This window comes from Ursus arctos, unplaced genomic scaffold, assembly GCF_023065955.2.
Source record: "Ursus arctos isolate Adak ecotype North America unplaced genomic scaffold, UrsArc2.0 scaffold_7, whole genome shotgun sequence".
Taxonomy (NCBI): Eukaryota; Metazoa; Chordata; class Mammalia; order Carnivora; family Ursidae; genus Ursus; species Ursus arctos.
The window spans coordinates 50,956,685-50,973,300 of NW_026623089.1; positions in this window are offsets into that span (position 1 = coordinate 50,956,685).

The window sequence follows — 16,616 nt, forward strand, 5'->3', positions numbered from 1 at the left end:
GACTACGGTCATCTTACTACAGTGAAGGTTCACACAGCTCAAAGATAAGAATGAAAAGGTAAATTTCCACAAGATTATAACCTACCGAAGTTAAGGACTGTGTGACATTTTCTCGTGGTCACAGCCAGCTCAGCAATGCTCTGCCCTATAATTAGTCTGAAGGCCACTAATGATAGGGAACCTTGTAAGAGATGTAAAAATTTAGCATTTCTCAGTTAAAAATAATTGGGGAAGAGTTCTGGATGGTGGCAATTATTTTATACAGTGCCCATTGGCATGAGGAACTTCAGATTCTTCTGAGTCTACAGTGGTTCCCTGCGACAGGTGGAAAACCAGAAGTACAGCTCTCTTTTATGACACAAACTGGGAAATTGAGACATAGTAGCGACTGTCAGTAGGAATACAGTTTGTGGACATTTTAATCAAGGAAAGAGCTGGATTTAAAATCCGAGTCTTCTGTATTTAGTCGTATTTATTTGTTTCGTTTCTGTGCTCTCCTCCTGATTAGCTTTTGGGCTGCTCTACTTCAGTCGTGTGTCCAAGGACTGGCTTACACCTTCTCGGTACTCTCTGGTATACTTCACACCCACATGAGCAAGTCTACAACTCACACACACACATTGCATCCCCCAGTTTGCACAGAAGGACCTTCACTATTCAGACCACCTCAACAACCTCTTCCCCACACTGTCGCCACATCAGAACCACACAGTAGCTCAATTAGAACTGCTTCCTTTTCTTCCCTAAATGCTGCATATACACACCACACCCGCCTCCCGCCTCCCACCCCCACCCCAAACCACAACCACTTCCCCCATCTCTTTGAAAACAGCACGGATCTTCTTCTTTTCTTTTTTACCCCATCTTGTATTGTGTTCTTCTTTATTGCATCTTTAACAAAACTTTTTATATACATACACATATATATATACACACATACATAGTATACAACATAATGTTTTGATAAAATATACATTGTGAAATGATTACTACAAACAAGCTATTTCACACATTCGTAATCTCATACAGTTACCATTCTTTCCTGTGTATGAGAATACTTAAGATCTACTCTCTTAGAAAATGTCAAGTATACAATGCATTATTATTAACTATAGTCACCATGCTGTACATTAGGTCTCTAGAACTTATTCATCTTATAACTGAAAATTTGCACCCTTTGATAAACATCTCTCCATTCTCCCACTCTGCCCCACACCCCATCCCCTGGTAATCACCCTTATTTGTTTTTTCTTTTCTTTTTTTTTAATTTTTAAAATTTGAGTATAGTTGACACACAATGTTACATTAGTTTCAGGTGTACAACACAGTGACTCCCCAAGCTTATACATTATGCTATGCTCACAAGCGTAGCTACCATCTGCCACCATACCACACCGTTACAATATCATTGACTATATTCCTTATGTGTAGCTTTTATTCCCACACCCTTTCTACTCTGTTTCTGAGTTCAATTTTTTTTAGATTCCACATATCGAGTAGTATTTTATCTTTGTGTGCCTGGTTTATTTCACTCAGCATCATGTCCTCCATGTTCATCTGTACTGTCACAAATGAAAGAATTTACTTCTTTGTTAAGGGTGAATAATATTCCACTCTATACATATACCACATTTGCTTTACTCTTTGACAGGCAGTTCAGTTGTTCCATGTCCTAACTATTGTGAATAACGCTGCAATGAACATGGGAGTACAGACATCTCTTCAAGATCTAGATTCGTTTTCCCCCAGAAGGGGGATTGCATTTTCCAAAGACATCCAAGCAGCCAACAGGTATACGAAAATCATCAAAAAGTCAAAAAATAATAAATGTTAGCAAGGATGTGGAGAAAAGTGAATCCTTATTCACTGTTGGGAATGTATATTGGTACAGGCATTACGGAAAACAGAAGGGAGTTCCCTCAAAAAATCAAAAATAGAACTACCTTGTGATCCTGCTCTTCTCCTTTTGACCAATTTTTCTTAAAAATTCAATGTGGATTTCAATCGTTTTCAGCTTCACACTTTTTCCAGTGTTCTCACTTTTTTATTGCACTTCGACCTTCTACATTGTGTGAGAAAGCTACAAAGACGGATATTAAATACTATGTAAAATTTCAGCTCTCAGAGATAACTACAAATAACATTTTAATATATTCCCTTTCAGCCTTTTTTCTGCTCATATATATTTTAATGTATGTGTTCATTTTTTTCTCATACAAATTTTTTACTGAGATAATTTACACACCATAAAATTCACCGTTTTAACGTATAGTGTTCAATTTTTATTCCTGCTATTTTCACCTTACCATTATTATATCAAGAACATATGCTCATGACATTGAATATTCTTCAAAACTTGATTTTTATATAGTTAGTTTATAGCCATATTACATTTAAAGTATGCAAGAATCATAATTTATTTAAATATCTTCTTATTGGACTTTTAGGTTGCCTCCAACTTTTCATTATTGTAAATATTGCTTTGAAAAATAGCCTTGAGTTTTTATTTTTATAGGCATTGAATTATTGTTTTAGCACATTTGTTACTTATGAGATGGGCAAGCACCATTTGTTGCCCACCCAATAAGCATTCTCTCCTTCATCCTTAGCTTATAGAATCTCACAGTTTGGAGAAGTATATTTGTTATCTATTGTTGTCTATAAATTACTCCAAAACAACAATTCTTTATTCTCTCTCATGTTTTCTGTGCCTTAAGAATTTGGAAGTGGTTTGGCTGGGAGGTTCTAGCTCAGAGTCTCTCATAAGGTTGCAGTCATCTGGAGTCATCTCCAAAGTTCTTTCAGTCACATGTTTGACACTTGGACTGGAAAGATGAAGAGAGCTGGGAGCTTAAATGGTAGAGCCTTTCGAGAATCTCTTTCTATGTCTATGTGGTCCCCCCACCATTATCTCTCAAGCATGCCAACTTCAGGGTAGCCAGACTTCTTTTTTTTTTTTTTAAGATTTTATTTATTTATTTGACAGAGAGAGACAGCGAGAGAGGCAACACAAGCAAGGGGAATGTGAGAGGGAGAAGCAGGCTTCCCGCAGAGCAAGGAGCCTGATGCGGGGCTCGATCCCAGGACCCTAGGATCATGACTTGAGCCGAAGGCAGACGCTTAACAGCTGAGCCACCCAGGCGCCCCCAGGGTAGCCAGACTTCTTATACAGGACTCCGTACTACAAAAGCATATCTCTCAAGATCAAGAGCTAGGCAGAGACTGTATCACCTTTTCTAACCTTGTCTTGCAAATTACAAATAGCATTTCCCACCTGAGTAATGCATAGGCCTACCCAGATTTCAGAAAAGGAACATAGAGAAGTATCAATGTCACATTAAGGAGAACATTTGGAAAACCTAACCTGCCAGAAGAGGCAGACGTCCTCAGAAAAAGTGGAACCCAAACTTAAGGGATGAACTGTGCTTTGTCCGAACCAAGTATGCTAATCCTACTCTTTGTTGTTAGTATAAAAGACACTGCAAGCCATCTACCCAGCTAAACATACTAAATTACCAGGCACTCTTGCAGCTAGGATAGCCAAGTGATAAATTCAACCTTAATGAAAGTAAGCTAAGAGATCTAGGAAAACTTTCATTTTCCTGATGTAGGTCCTTGACCCTTTCTGATGCGCAAGAATACAGCTTCAGGGACAGTGCCTGATAGGCATGGGCCAATCAGTACTGTCTATCTACCAGCGCAGAGTGATTGGTTCAGGAAAGAGCATTTGATCCAATTTGGCCCAATATGAGAAAGAGACTCCCAGGTATACAAGCGCCTACAGACATGCTTTCTTTTTCCCTCAAGGCATGATATGTGAAAATAGGAAGCATCTGCAATCATTTTGCTTTCATTAGGTGAAAGTTTGGAGCGCTGAGGAACACCGTAGGAGCCTGAACTTGAAGGCAACGTCAAGAAGGGAGAGAGAGGCAGAGAGAGAAATATGCCTGCAGTGAAATTTTTATTCTGGACTCAATCCTCACCTAAAGCCAGACTGACCTCAGGATTTTGCAGTTACTGAATGTATTAGTCAGGGCTCTCTTGAGAAACAGAGCCAATAGGAATGAAAGAGATTTATTATAAAGAATTGGCTCATGCCATTGTAGAGGAGGGCAAGTCCCAAGATCTTCAGGATGATTGGCAAACTGGAGACCCAGGAGAGCAATGTTTTAGTTCTAGTCTAAGTGTGAAGGACTAAGAACCAGGAGAGCTGATGGTGTAATTCCTGTCAAAGGCCGACAGGCTCAAGACCCAGGAAAAGCTCATATTTCAGTTTTAGTCTGGAGACAGGAAACAAGCTAATGTCCCAGTTGGAAGGTGGTCAGGAAAGAAAGAATTCTCTCTTACACCCAAAAACCTCAGCTTTTCCCACCCAACGTGAGGCTCAGACTCACAACCCTGAGTTCAAGAGGTGCATGCTCTACCAACTGAGCCAAGCAGGTGTCCCTTTTAGGTTTTTGTTTGTTTTTTAAGTAAGCTTTACACCCAGTGTGGGGCTTGAACTCATGACCCTGCAATCAAGAGTCGCATGTTCTATGGACTGAACCAGCCAGGCATCACCCAGTCTACCAATTTAAATATTAATCTCACCCAAGAACACTCTTCCCAGAAACACCCAGAATAATGTTTGACTAAATATCGGAGCACCCCATGTCCCAGGCTAGCTACACAAAATTAACCAACACACTGAGCAAATTAATTCCTCTTGTGGTTTAAGCCAGTTTGATTTGGGTTTTCTTTCACCCGCAACCAAACAAGACTAAAATTGATACAGGGAAACTACTGTGTGCCAGACTGTGTCAGGTGCACGAGAACAGTGACTAAGACAGATCTTCCAGTCTAGCAACATGTGTAGGGAGAGCATTGCTTTTTCTGTTTTTTATTTGTTTGTTTGTTTGTTTTAGTTTCCCTGAGTAATCTCTACGCCAAGGTGGGCCTCAAGCTCGCAACCCTGAGAGCAAGAGTTGCACCTTCCACTGACTGACCCAGCGAGGGGTCCCAAGACCACTGCTTTTTTTTTTCCCCAGAAATGGTATTAAAGCATAACATTCAGATGATCGCAAGCTGGTTGACATCTTGACTGCAAATATCATGAGAGACCCCAAACCAGAACCACTCTGATAAGCTGCTTCTAAGTCCTTGACCCGCAGACATCTGTGTGAGGTAATGATCATTTTTGTTTTGTTGGTGTTGTTGTTTAGAGATTTTACTTATTTATTTGATAGAGCAAGCGACAGAGCATAAACGGGGGGAGCGAAAGTGGGAGAGGGAGAAGCAGGCTCTCAGCTGAGCAGGGAGCCTGATGCAGGCTCGATCCCAGGACCCTGGGATCACCACCCAAGCCAAAGGCAGACGCTTAACCGAATGAGCCACCCAGGCACTCCTATTTTTTGCTGTTTGATGCCATTAAGATTACACGTAGTTTTTTACACAGGAATAGGTATGTAATACACCCCTTCCCCAGGCGTATGCACTAACCTGACTTCTACCATCATCATAGGTTAGCTTTGCCTCTTCTTGAAATTGATATAAAGGAATTCATACAGTATGCTCTCTTTTGTTCTGGCTTCTTTTACTCACCATCATATCTCTGAGGTTCATCACATGCTTACGTCTAGCAATAATCTGTTCTTTGTTATTGTCCTATAAATACACCAAAATGTATCCTTTCTACTGGTGGTGGACATTTGATTTTTTCCCCATCTTGACTGTATAAAGAAAGCTAATATGAACATTCATATAAGCCCTTTGGTTGGATACATACATATTTGTTTTTCTTGGAAGTCATTTTTAAAATGTAATATTTCTTGCTTCTAACATTCCCATACTACTGCCTACTCTGATATTTTGTTTATTAGCTTGTCCCACTGTTCTTTTGAAAATGAAAACTCAATCTCCTCTTTTAAACATCTCCAAACAACCTTTCATTTGTAAATCTTAACTACTTATAATGGCACAGGAATACTCAGAGGACACTGTTTTCTTAGCTGTGTGGAGAATGAGTTCTATCTCCCTCATTCCCATGGGTTTTTGTAATCCATCAAATGGAAATTTCATTCCTGGATTTTTATGTATAGAGAACTACTTGCAGCAGTGTTTTTGCAGATCCCAGAATTATGCTAGTGAGTGAAACTAGTACATACCAAAATTGATGAATGGCTCATTTTGCGTAGGCCAGCAGTTCTCAAATGTTTTGGTCTCAGAACGTCTATACACTTCTAGAAATTATTGAGGACCCCAAAGATCTTTTGCTTATGTGATTATATTTATCAATATTTACTGTTTTAAAGTAACTGATAAAACTTTTACATATTTATTAATTCATTTTTAAAATAATGATAAACCCATCATGTGCTAACATAAATAACCTATTTTTATGAAAAATAATGTGGACCCCATGTAAGTGTCTCCGAGACTCAAAGCAGTCCCTGGACTGCACTTTGAGAACCACTGGTCTGTGCAATGAGTTCTTTGCCCCTATCATATCATTTTGTAGCAATCATCTTTTATTTTGACTTTCTAGCATCACATCTATCTTTATTTGGTGACAAAACCCTTCTTTCCTTTTTTTTTTTTTTTTGAGGTTTTTTTTTTATTATGTTCAGTTAGCTAGCATATAGTACATCATAAGTTTTTGTTGTAGTGTTCAACCATTCATTAGTTGCGTATAACATCCAGCGCTCATCCCAAAAATTGTCCTCCTTAATACCCATCACCCGGTTACCCCATCACCCCAGCCCCTTCCCTTCTGTAACCCTGTTTGTTTCCCAGAGTCCAGAGTCTCTCATGGTTTGTCTCCCTCTGATTTCTTGCCATTCAGTTTTCCTTCCCTTCCCCTGTGGTCCTCCGCTCTATTCCTTATGTTCCACATACGAAAACCCTTCTTTCCTAAAGAGAACCTATTCGAGGTGGTTCAGATGAAGCTGACCACACCCCTTTTCTCACTCAGTGATAAGCATGATTGGCTAGAGGTTCTTGGGAACTCTCATGCTGAGTTATTAGAAAATCATTTCTCTCTCAATCTCTGTCCCTCTCTCTTTTTCTCTCTCTTTCCTTCTCTCTGTCTTCCCTTTCTACCCCCAGGTTGCAAATCATGGCCTAATAACAGCTTTCTTCCCCATTAAGTGGAGAGAGCCTTCTAAGAGATGGACCAAATCCCTGATGACATCGTTTGAACTATTGGAGCTAGTCAGGACTGAAAAATCTCTCCTCCCTTTTCTCAGTTGTGTTACCAGTTTGCTTAGGTTAGGTCTTAGTCACTGGCAAGTGAAGAAGCACTGGTTGATACACATTGATAACATTTGTACATCAATTATAACCTTCAGTATTTAAATGTAACATGAAAATTTCAGGATAGCGGTAGGACAACAGGCAAACATTTAGGGGCATGAAGTCTTCCAGTCATTTAGGTCAGTGGTTCTAAAATTTGGGTGTACCTCAGCAACAACTAGAGGAGCTTTTTCAAAATACAAACTTTTTTAAAAAGATTTTATTTATTTATTTGACATAGAGCAAGAACACAAGCAGGGAGAGGAGCAGGCAGAGGGAGTGGGAGAAGCAGGCTCTCCACCAAGTGGAGAGCCCAACATGGGGCTCAATCCCAGGACCCTAGGATCATGTCCTGAGCGAAGGCAGACACTCAACCGACTGAGCCACCCAGGCACCCCAAAAATACAAACTTTTAAAGCCCTCCCAAAATACTCTGACTCAGTTGGTCTGTGGTGCAGCTAAAGAATACGTATTATTAGTAAGGTCCCTTGGTGATTCTGACAAAATCAGTCCAAGATCTAGCATTTGATAAACACTAATCTAGGAAGCTATCCATTCCACCTATAAGAACAATATTTGCTACAGTGTGGATTTCTACGCTTCTATAAAGAAAACTTCCTTGGCTGGTACAAGAAAACCATGATTTCCAGAAATTCACTTAAGAGAAATCCTGAAATTTATAAATTTAGTAAAATGTTCACACGAGGCATAGCACCCATGTACTTCCCATTCCGTTTCAGCCAAGATCATATAGAAGTTCCTTATAGATTTTGGATACTAAGCCTTTGTCTGATACAACATTTGCAAAAATCTCCCATCCGTATGTTGTCTTTTGGTTTTGTCAACTGTTTCCTCTGCTGTGCAAAAGCTTTTTATCTTGATGAAGTCCCAATAGTTCATTTTTGCCTTTGTTTCCCTTGCCTTGGGGATGTGTCTAGCCAGAAGTTGCTGTGGCTGAGATCAAAGAGGTTGCTGCCTGTGTTCTTGTCTAGGATTTTGACAGATTGCTGTCTCACATTTAGGTCTTTCATCCAATTCAAGTTTGTTTTGTGTGTGGTGTAATAAAATGGTCCAGTTTCATTCTTCTGCATTGGCTGTCCAATTTTCCCAACACCATTTGTTGAAGACACTGTCTCTTTTTCATTGGATATTCTTTCCTGCTTTGTCGAAGATTAGTTGACCATAGAGTTGAGGGTCCATTTCTGGGTTCTCTATTCTGTTCCATTGATTTATGTGTCTGTTTTTGTGCCAGTACCATACTGTCTTGATGATTACAGCTTTGTAATATAGCTATAAAGAACTTATCAAACTCAACACCCAAATAACAAATAATCCAGTCAAGAAGTGGGCAGAAGACATAAACAGACATTTCTCCAAAGAAGACATCCAAATGGTCAATAGACACTTGAAAAAAAGTGCTCAACATCCCTCAGCATCAGGGAAATACAAATCAAAACCACAATGAGAGACCATCTCATACCAGTCAGAATGGCTAAAATTAACAAGTCAGGAATCAACAAATGTTGGCAAGGATGCAGAGAAAGGGGAACCCTCTTACACTGCTGGTACAGCCACTTTGGAAAATGGTTCCTCAAAAAGTTGAAAATAGAGCTACCTTATGACCCAGCAATTGCACTACTAGGTATATACCCCCAAAGATACAAATGTAGTGATCTGAAGGGGCACCTGCACCCCAATATTTATGGCAGCAATGTCCACAATAGCCAAACTATGGAGAGAGTCCAGATGTCCATCAGCAGATGAATGGGTAAAGAGGATGTGTTATATATATACAATGGAATACTACTCAGCCATCAAAAATGAAATCTTGCCATTTGCAAAGATGTGGATGGAACTAGAGGGTATTATGCTAAGTGAAATAAGTCAATCAAAGAAAGACAATTATATGATTTTATTAATGAGTGCAATTTAAGGGGCGCCTGGGTTGCCCAGTTATTAAGCGCCTGCCTTTGGCTTGGGGCGTGATCCTGGTGCTCTGGGATCAAGCCCCACATCAGGCTCCTCTGCTCGGAGTCTGCTTCTTCCTCTCCCACTCCCCCTGCTTGTGTTCCATCTCTCGCTGGCTGTCTCTCTCTGTCAAATAAATAAATAAAATCTTAAAAAAAAAAAATAAGTGCAATTTAAGAAACAAAACAGAAGAGCATGGAGGAAGGGAAGGAAAAATTAAAAAGACATAATCAGAGAGAAAGACAAACAATAAGAGACTTTTTTAAAAGATTTTATTTATTTATTTGAGAGAGAGCAAGCAGAGAGAGAGAGAGAGAGAGCACAAGCGGGGGGAGGGGCAGAGGGAGAGGGAGAAACAGACTCTCCACTGAGCAAGGAGCCCAAAGCGGGGCTCAATCCCAGCACCCTGAGATCATGACCCGAACCAAAGGCAGATGCTTAGCTGACAGAACCACCCAGGGGCCCCAAACTTTAAGAGACTCTTAACCATAGGAAATAAACTGAGGGTTGCTGAAGGGGAGAGGAATGGGAGGATGGGGTAACAGGGTAAAGGGCATTAAGGAGGGCATGTGATATAATGGGCACCAGGTGTTATATACAACTGATGAATCGCTGACTTCTACCTCTGAAACTAACAATACACTATATGTTAATTAATTGAATTTAATTTTCTTAAAAAATAAGTTTCTTCCTTTCTTCAAATTTCTATCTTGTCCACACCTTTGCTAATGAAATTGTTAACTGTATGTGTTAACGTGCATATATAACATATAACTCTGCACAGTATCAGGCAACTCAGCCTTTTGCCAACCAATAACAGACATCATTCATACATGCCAAAAACAACTAATAAGGACAGCAACTTGAACACCATTAGGTTGGGCACCAAAGCAAAATTTAGGCACAAGAGTTTCTAATAATTGACCATTATCAGACTTGAGCTGATCTAAAGTGCAGGGTAAATTCTGAGAGAAAATCTTCAAATCCTCATTCTCAGAAATATTTCGAAACTGTATTTGCAAATAAGAATTCTGTATATGATAATTATAGAAGTTTTGTTTTGTGTTCCTTCAATAAAATGTATTGTGGTTTTCAGAGATGAATTATCTTATTAAATTTATTTGTAGGTATTCATAGTTTGTTGATAACTGGAATGGCTTTTTAAATTATCCTTTCTAGGGAATTATTTATAATTTAAAGAAAGGTTATTTTTAAATTTGCCATAAGATAAATTCTCTTAGTTATAAATAAGTTTTATTTTTGGTAGTCTCTTGGGTTTTCTTATTATGTCGTCATATCCTTTGAAAAATCAAATTCAAGTTGTCGCTTTATTTCCAATATTTATTCTCTTATCTTTTATTTTTTTCTTTTATTTTTTTCTTATCTTTTTTTTCTTATTTTATTTTCTTATCTTACTGCGTTAGCTACAACCTTCGGTATGTCAAAGGTAGTGATGCTAATAGTCATCTCTTTTTCAATGATAATAACGTTAGTATATCACCAGTTAAAATGAGTTTAACCTTTGTTTGATAAACAGTAAAGATTATGTTTTAGTAAGAATATAAATTAGCCACCTAAATGATTTCAGAGAGGCAGGTATCCATTAAGAATGCTTCAGCTGCAAATAACAGAACCTTAAGACTGGCATAAACAAATAGGAAATTAACTAAATTTTGACCAAGACAGAGTAACCGGGACCAGATTTGCCCTCTTGCCTAAAAACTAGAAAAAAGACAAAATATTTGAAACAATCATTTTCAAACATTGGACAATAGGCAGTGCATGGGAGTGATTGATCCCTGAAAGAAGGGAAACGAGGGGTGCAAGGCTTTAGGATTGCCCTGGCTTCCCGCTGGGAAGGAGGAACTCAGAGTCCACGGCGCCCCTGAGTTGAGGAGGTTTTGCTGGGAGTACAGGCAGGTCAAGGTGAATCAAAACTTAAACAAAACAAAAAAAAGCGCCATGTTTTGCACAGATAGAAGAATATCCGAGGATAAGATCTGCAGCCAGCCTCATCAGAGACAGAACAAAAGGAATCAGGGAGTGGTCAGATATAGTAACTGCTGCCTTCTGTTTCTGTGTCTTTTCTGGGGCCCCTTGTTCTCTTGGGCACCTGCTTCATTCTCCTCCTTCTGTAGTCTTGAGTTTCTTTTTCTTTACTTTTTCTTCCACAGTCTGGAAAATGACTGTCCCAACTCCCTTTGTTCTCTCTCCATTTTCTCTCACACACATTTCCCCTCATTTCTTGCCCATTTAATAGCATCTTGATTTGCTTTTCGGAGGATCCAAGCTAACAAATGAGCATCAGTACATTCTGGTTTATTCAGTCTTAAAAGCTATCATGTGGGGGTGCCTGGGTGGGTCAGTGAGTTAAGCTTCTGACTTCGGCTCAGGTCATGAACTCAGGGTCCTGGGATCAAGCCCTGCATTGGGCTCCCTGCTCAGTGGGGAGTCTGCTTCTTCCTATGCCCCTCCCCCTACTCGTGCTCTCTTCTCTCTCTCTCTCTCTCTCAAATAAATAAATGAAATCCTCAAAAAATAAAAAATAAAAAAACTATCAGTGGAATATGGCAGTAGTCCAGGGCTACCATCGTGTACAGTCAATCCTCCAACATGAGATGAAGTTCACACCTGTGGTCCCTCGTGCAGTCCTCAGGGTTCCCTCATGAAAAAAACAGCAGGAGAAAAAAACTTACCTACTCTCCAGGAATGAGTAATAATTATAGGCATAGGGCAGCCTAATTCATGGAAGAAAAAAATGGAACCTTCCTCTTCTGGGTCCTTAAAGATACCCCCAATTTACATAATCAAACACATAATTTCTTAATTGAAAAAAATCACTATATTTTAGTTTGTTTTCTGTATTCAATTTCTCTCCTAAGAACAAAGGGTGAATACTTTGTATTTATTTGTATATTTTTAAAACATAGTCATGGTTTTTCCAGAACAAAGGGCAGTCAACTTTCAGTGTGTATCCAAATCTTCAGTTATTAGCAAGAAGGAACTGCATATAACTTTTAAGTAATGGTTTTTATTTGACTTTAAAAATCTCAAGATCCAGTTTTTATCAAGGTAATCCATTGTAAATATGTTGTTTTATTTAGTCCCCAAAACAATAATGTCTTCCATTCATCTCCATTTTACAGAAGAGGAAACTTAATTTCAGAGAAATTGGGAAATTTACCCAAAGTTGCTTCACTGAGTCGTAGAGACAGAAGTTAAACTGAGTTCCTTCTAGTTCACAATGTCATTCTTTTCATTACTTGCTGAGATGCCACTGAAAATCTAGTTTGCTAAAATCTTTGTTAATGATAATATATGGATCTTTAAGCAAACCTGCTTGTCCTTTTTCTTCTTTTTTTTTCTTGAGAGAGAGTTCGTGGGGGGGCGGCGGGGAGGGGGTGTGGAGCAGAGGGAAAGAGAGACAATCTGAAGCAGGCTTCATGCCCAGCATGCAGCCCCACACAGGGCTCAATCTCAGAACCCTGAGATCATGACCTGAGCCAAAATCAAGAGTCAGATGCTTAACCGACGGAGCCACTCAGGTGCCCTGCCCTTTTTGCTATTTAAGAAAATGTGAACTCCAGGGGCGCCTGGGTGGCACAGCGGTTAAGCGTCTGCCTTCGGCTCAGGGCGTGATCCCGGCGTTATGGGATCGAGCCCCACATCAGGCTCCTCCACTATGACCCTGCTTCTTCCTCTCCCACTCCCCCTGCTTGTGTTCCCTCTCTCACTGGCTGTCTCTATCTCTGTCGAATAAATAAATAAAATCTTTAAAAAAAAAAAAAAAAAGAAAAGAAAATGTGAACTCCAGGGGCGCCTGGGTGGCACAGCGGTTAAGCGTCTGCCTTTGGCTCAGGGCGTGATTCTGGCGTTACAGGATCGAGCCCCACGTCAGGCTCCTCTGCTGGGAGCCTGCTTCTTCCTCTCCCACTCCCCCTGCTTGTGTTCCCTCTCTCGCTGGCTGTCTCTCTCTCTGTCAAATAAATAAATAAAATCTTTTAAAAAAAAATGTGAACTCTGAACTGCTTGGTCAAAAAGTTGAATATACATAAATGTTTGCTATATGTTGCTCAAGTTTCTGACACATAGAAAGAAAAAAGCCTTTTCTTTTCCTCTTTCCCTTCATTGGGGCTGAGCTTTCCACTTGTCATGTCCAGGGTTAGACAAATAAAGAAATACAGATTTCTCACTATCAGAGAAAATTATTACAACTATGGAAGGTAGGAAGTCCAGAATATATACCGGAGTGTTGCATAGGAATTGGAGATATCAGTATTATGGCCTGATTAGATAGACAGGCAGATAAATATAATTGTGTGTAGGGCATCTGGGTGGCTCAGTCGGTTAAGCATCTGCCTTTGGCTCAGGTCATGATCCCAGAGTCCTGGGATCAAGCCCCATGTCTGGCTCCCTGCTCATCTGGGAGTCTGGTTCTCCCTCCTCCCCCACTCATATACATGCGCACACATGCTTTCTCTCTCTCTCTCTCCCCCTTTCTCAAATAAATAAAATCTTTCAAAAAAGCTATAAAAATAATAATGATTGTGTATATATGTGCCTGTGTTCTAACTCCGTTCACTAAGAGGGTCTAGACACAATAGCATTCTGATAACATGAGTTTATTTAGATCTTGGTTTCTAGATAACATTATCCACTAAAAGGAACCAGTTCTCCTTGCCAAAATGGCCAACTCTAGGGGAAATATAAGATGTATGTGTTTAGAACATTTATGACACTAGAAAGTAAAAAACAAAACAAAATAAAACAAAACAAAACAAAAAACGCTTGAAAAATGATGGGGACATGTCGATAAGACATAGCAACCAGCTTGAAGGGGCTCCCACTGATCAAGTCTGGGACAAAGTGTGTATCAAAATAAATAATGATAGTAACAGATTATAACTCTATGAGTAAGAGAGAAATCCCCCCCAAAAAAGAAAAGAAAACCTGAGTCCATACTGACATTAATTAATAAAGAAAGGAAAGTTCTATCCTACCTAATAAATCTAGAAGGAATGATAAGTTTAGAAAATAGCTATTTCATAATCATCAGAATAATAATTTATTCAGGTTAGAATCATTAATCAATGCTAAAACTGTTGAAAATTTGATAAGAAACAAGATATTCAAATGATCTCAAAGATTCTTGCTACAAAATAATTATTAATTATGTTACAATAGAGAACCTGGCAGACACCATCTTAACTAAGTAATAAAAGTCGACAAATTGACATCATGTGCCTTCTCATACGATTCCTAGAGACTAGCACAGCGTTAGTTCTGTGAGATTCCTGACAAAATAAATACATTATAAAGAAATAGCAGACAAGTTCCCATAATTGAGAAACGTTCTCAAAAGTAATTGGTTTGGGCTCTTCGAAACCGTCAAGATCATGAAAGATAACTAAGAAACTGAAAAACTTCCAGATTAAAGAAGGCTAAAGAGATATGACAACTAAATGCAACACATGATTCTAAATCGAATCCTGGACCTATAAGGGACATTACTGAGACCATGGGTAAGATTTGTGTGGGGTATATAGATTAGATGATATTATTGAATCAAGTTAATTTCCTAATTTTGATTGTTGCACTGAATCCTTGCACTCAACAAATACAAACTGGAATATTAAAGGGGTAATGGGGCATCATGCCTACAACTTCTTCTCAAATGATTAAGAAATAATAATAAGTCGAGGATCAAGATGAAGGTCTGTGTACCATTTTGTCACTTTTTTTGTAAATCTGAAATTATTTCCAAAGAAAAGGTTTTTAAAATGAGAAACTATGGCAGTTTCTTCCCCCAAAGAGCTCTAAGAACAGCAGAGCCACAAACACCTGTGGGCTGATTGGAAGAATACAAACCAAAAATATTCACTTCAATTATTTATGGCTACATAATAAAAACACTCCAAAATTCAGTAGCTTTATTGTATTATCTGTCGCAATTCCGTGGATCAATCGGCCTCAGTTGGGAGTTCTGCTTCATGTGATGTCAGATGAAGCTGCAGTCATTTGGGTCTCCACTAGGTGGGAACATCCAGGATGGCACACTCCCATGTCTGGAAATTTGCTGAGGTTGGTTAGGAGGAGGAGGGCAGAAATGGGCTGCTGGGATGGCCTCTTTCTCCATGCAGTCTCAGGGTCTCACCCTTTCTACCTGGCCTCTCCACGTCACTTTTCTGTGTGATCCCTGTAGGGCCACCCTATTGGGTAGAAGCCAGTAGTGTGGGTGATGACAGAATTCACCCAAGGCAGAACAAACGAGATAGTTTACTGCCTACACTACAACGGAACATCGAGCAGGACAGTAATGGAGAGACTGTCTGCTAGGAAGCAGTGGTGGGGGGCTGCAGTTAAGAGTGGGAACTAAGTGTGGGAACTGTGGAATTTTCTTTTTTTGGTCCCTGTGTCCAGGTGTAAGTAACCCGTTGGTCAGCTAAGGCTAATGGATACTTTGAGGTGGGTCGCCTAATGGGCCTGTTTGTATTCAGCTAGAAGGTCACTGTGGGTACCCCACCTACGTTTCCGTTGTTTAAGTTGGTTGTCTAAAAGTGGTCTCTACGATCTCTCCAGCAGGATAGCCAGACTTTTTACATGGCACTTCAGGACACTCCAAAAGTGAAAAAATGGGGCACCTGGGTGGCTCAGTCGGTTAAGCATCGGACTCTTGATCTCGGCTCAGGTCTTGACCTTAGGGTCGTGAGGTCGAGCCCCACCAGGAGCACCCCCATCCCCGGGTGCTGGGCTGGAAACTGCTTAAGATTCCCTCTCCCTTTCCCTGTGCCCCTTACCCCCTACCATCCCCCCCGCCCCCAGCATGCATGCTCTTTCTCCCTCTCTCTAAAAAAAATATGCAAAAGCAAAAATTGCCAAGTACTTGTAAGGCTTAAGTCTAGAACTGATCTAATGTCATTTTCACTGTGTTCTACTGGTTAAAACAAAACAAAGCAAAACAAAAAAGTAGAGAAACGTTCAAACGTAAAAGAAAATATGAGTGTTCACACACCCATCATCAAGCTTCAAAATTTTGTATGACACTTTAAATCTAATTTAAATTATTACTAATTTAAAAAAAAAGAGTGGGGTCAATCCAGATTCTACATGAGAGGGGACCATACAAAAGCATGAAAAATAGGGAGTATATGAGGGATCATCTTTGGAGCTTAGCTACCATGGCATCACAGCTACCTGTCTCCTTTGCCAGAAATTTGTCATATTTTAAAATCATGTTAGGGACACCTGGGTGACTCAGTTGGTTAAGCGTCTGCCTTCAGCTCGGGTATCATGATCCCAGGGTCCTGGGATCGAGTCCTGCATTGGGCTCTCTACTCAGTGGGGAGCCTGCTTCTCCCTCTGCCTGCCACTCCCCCTGC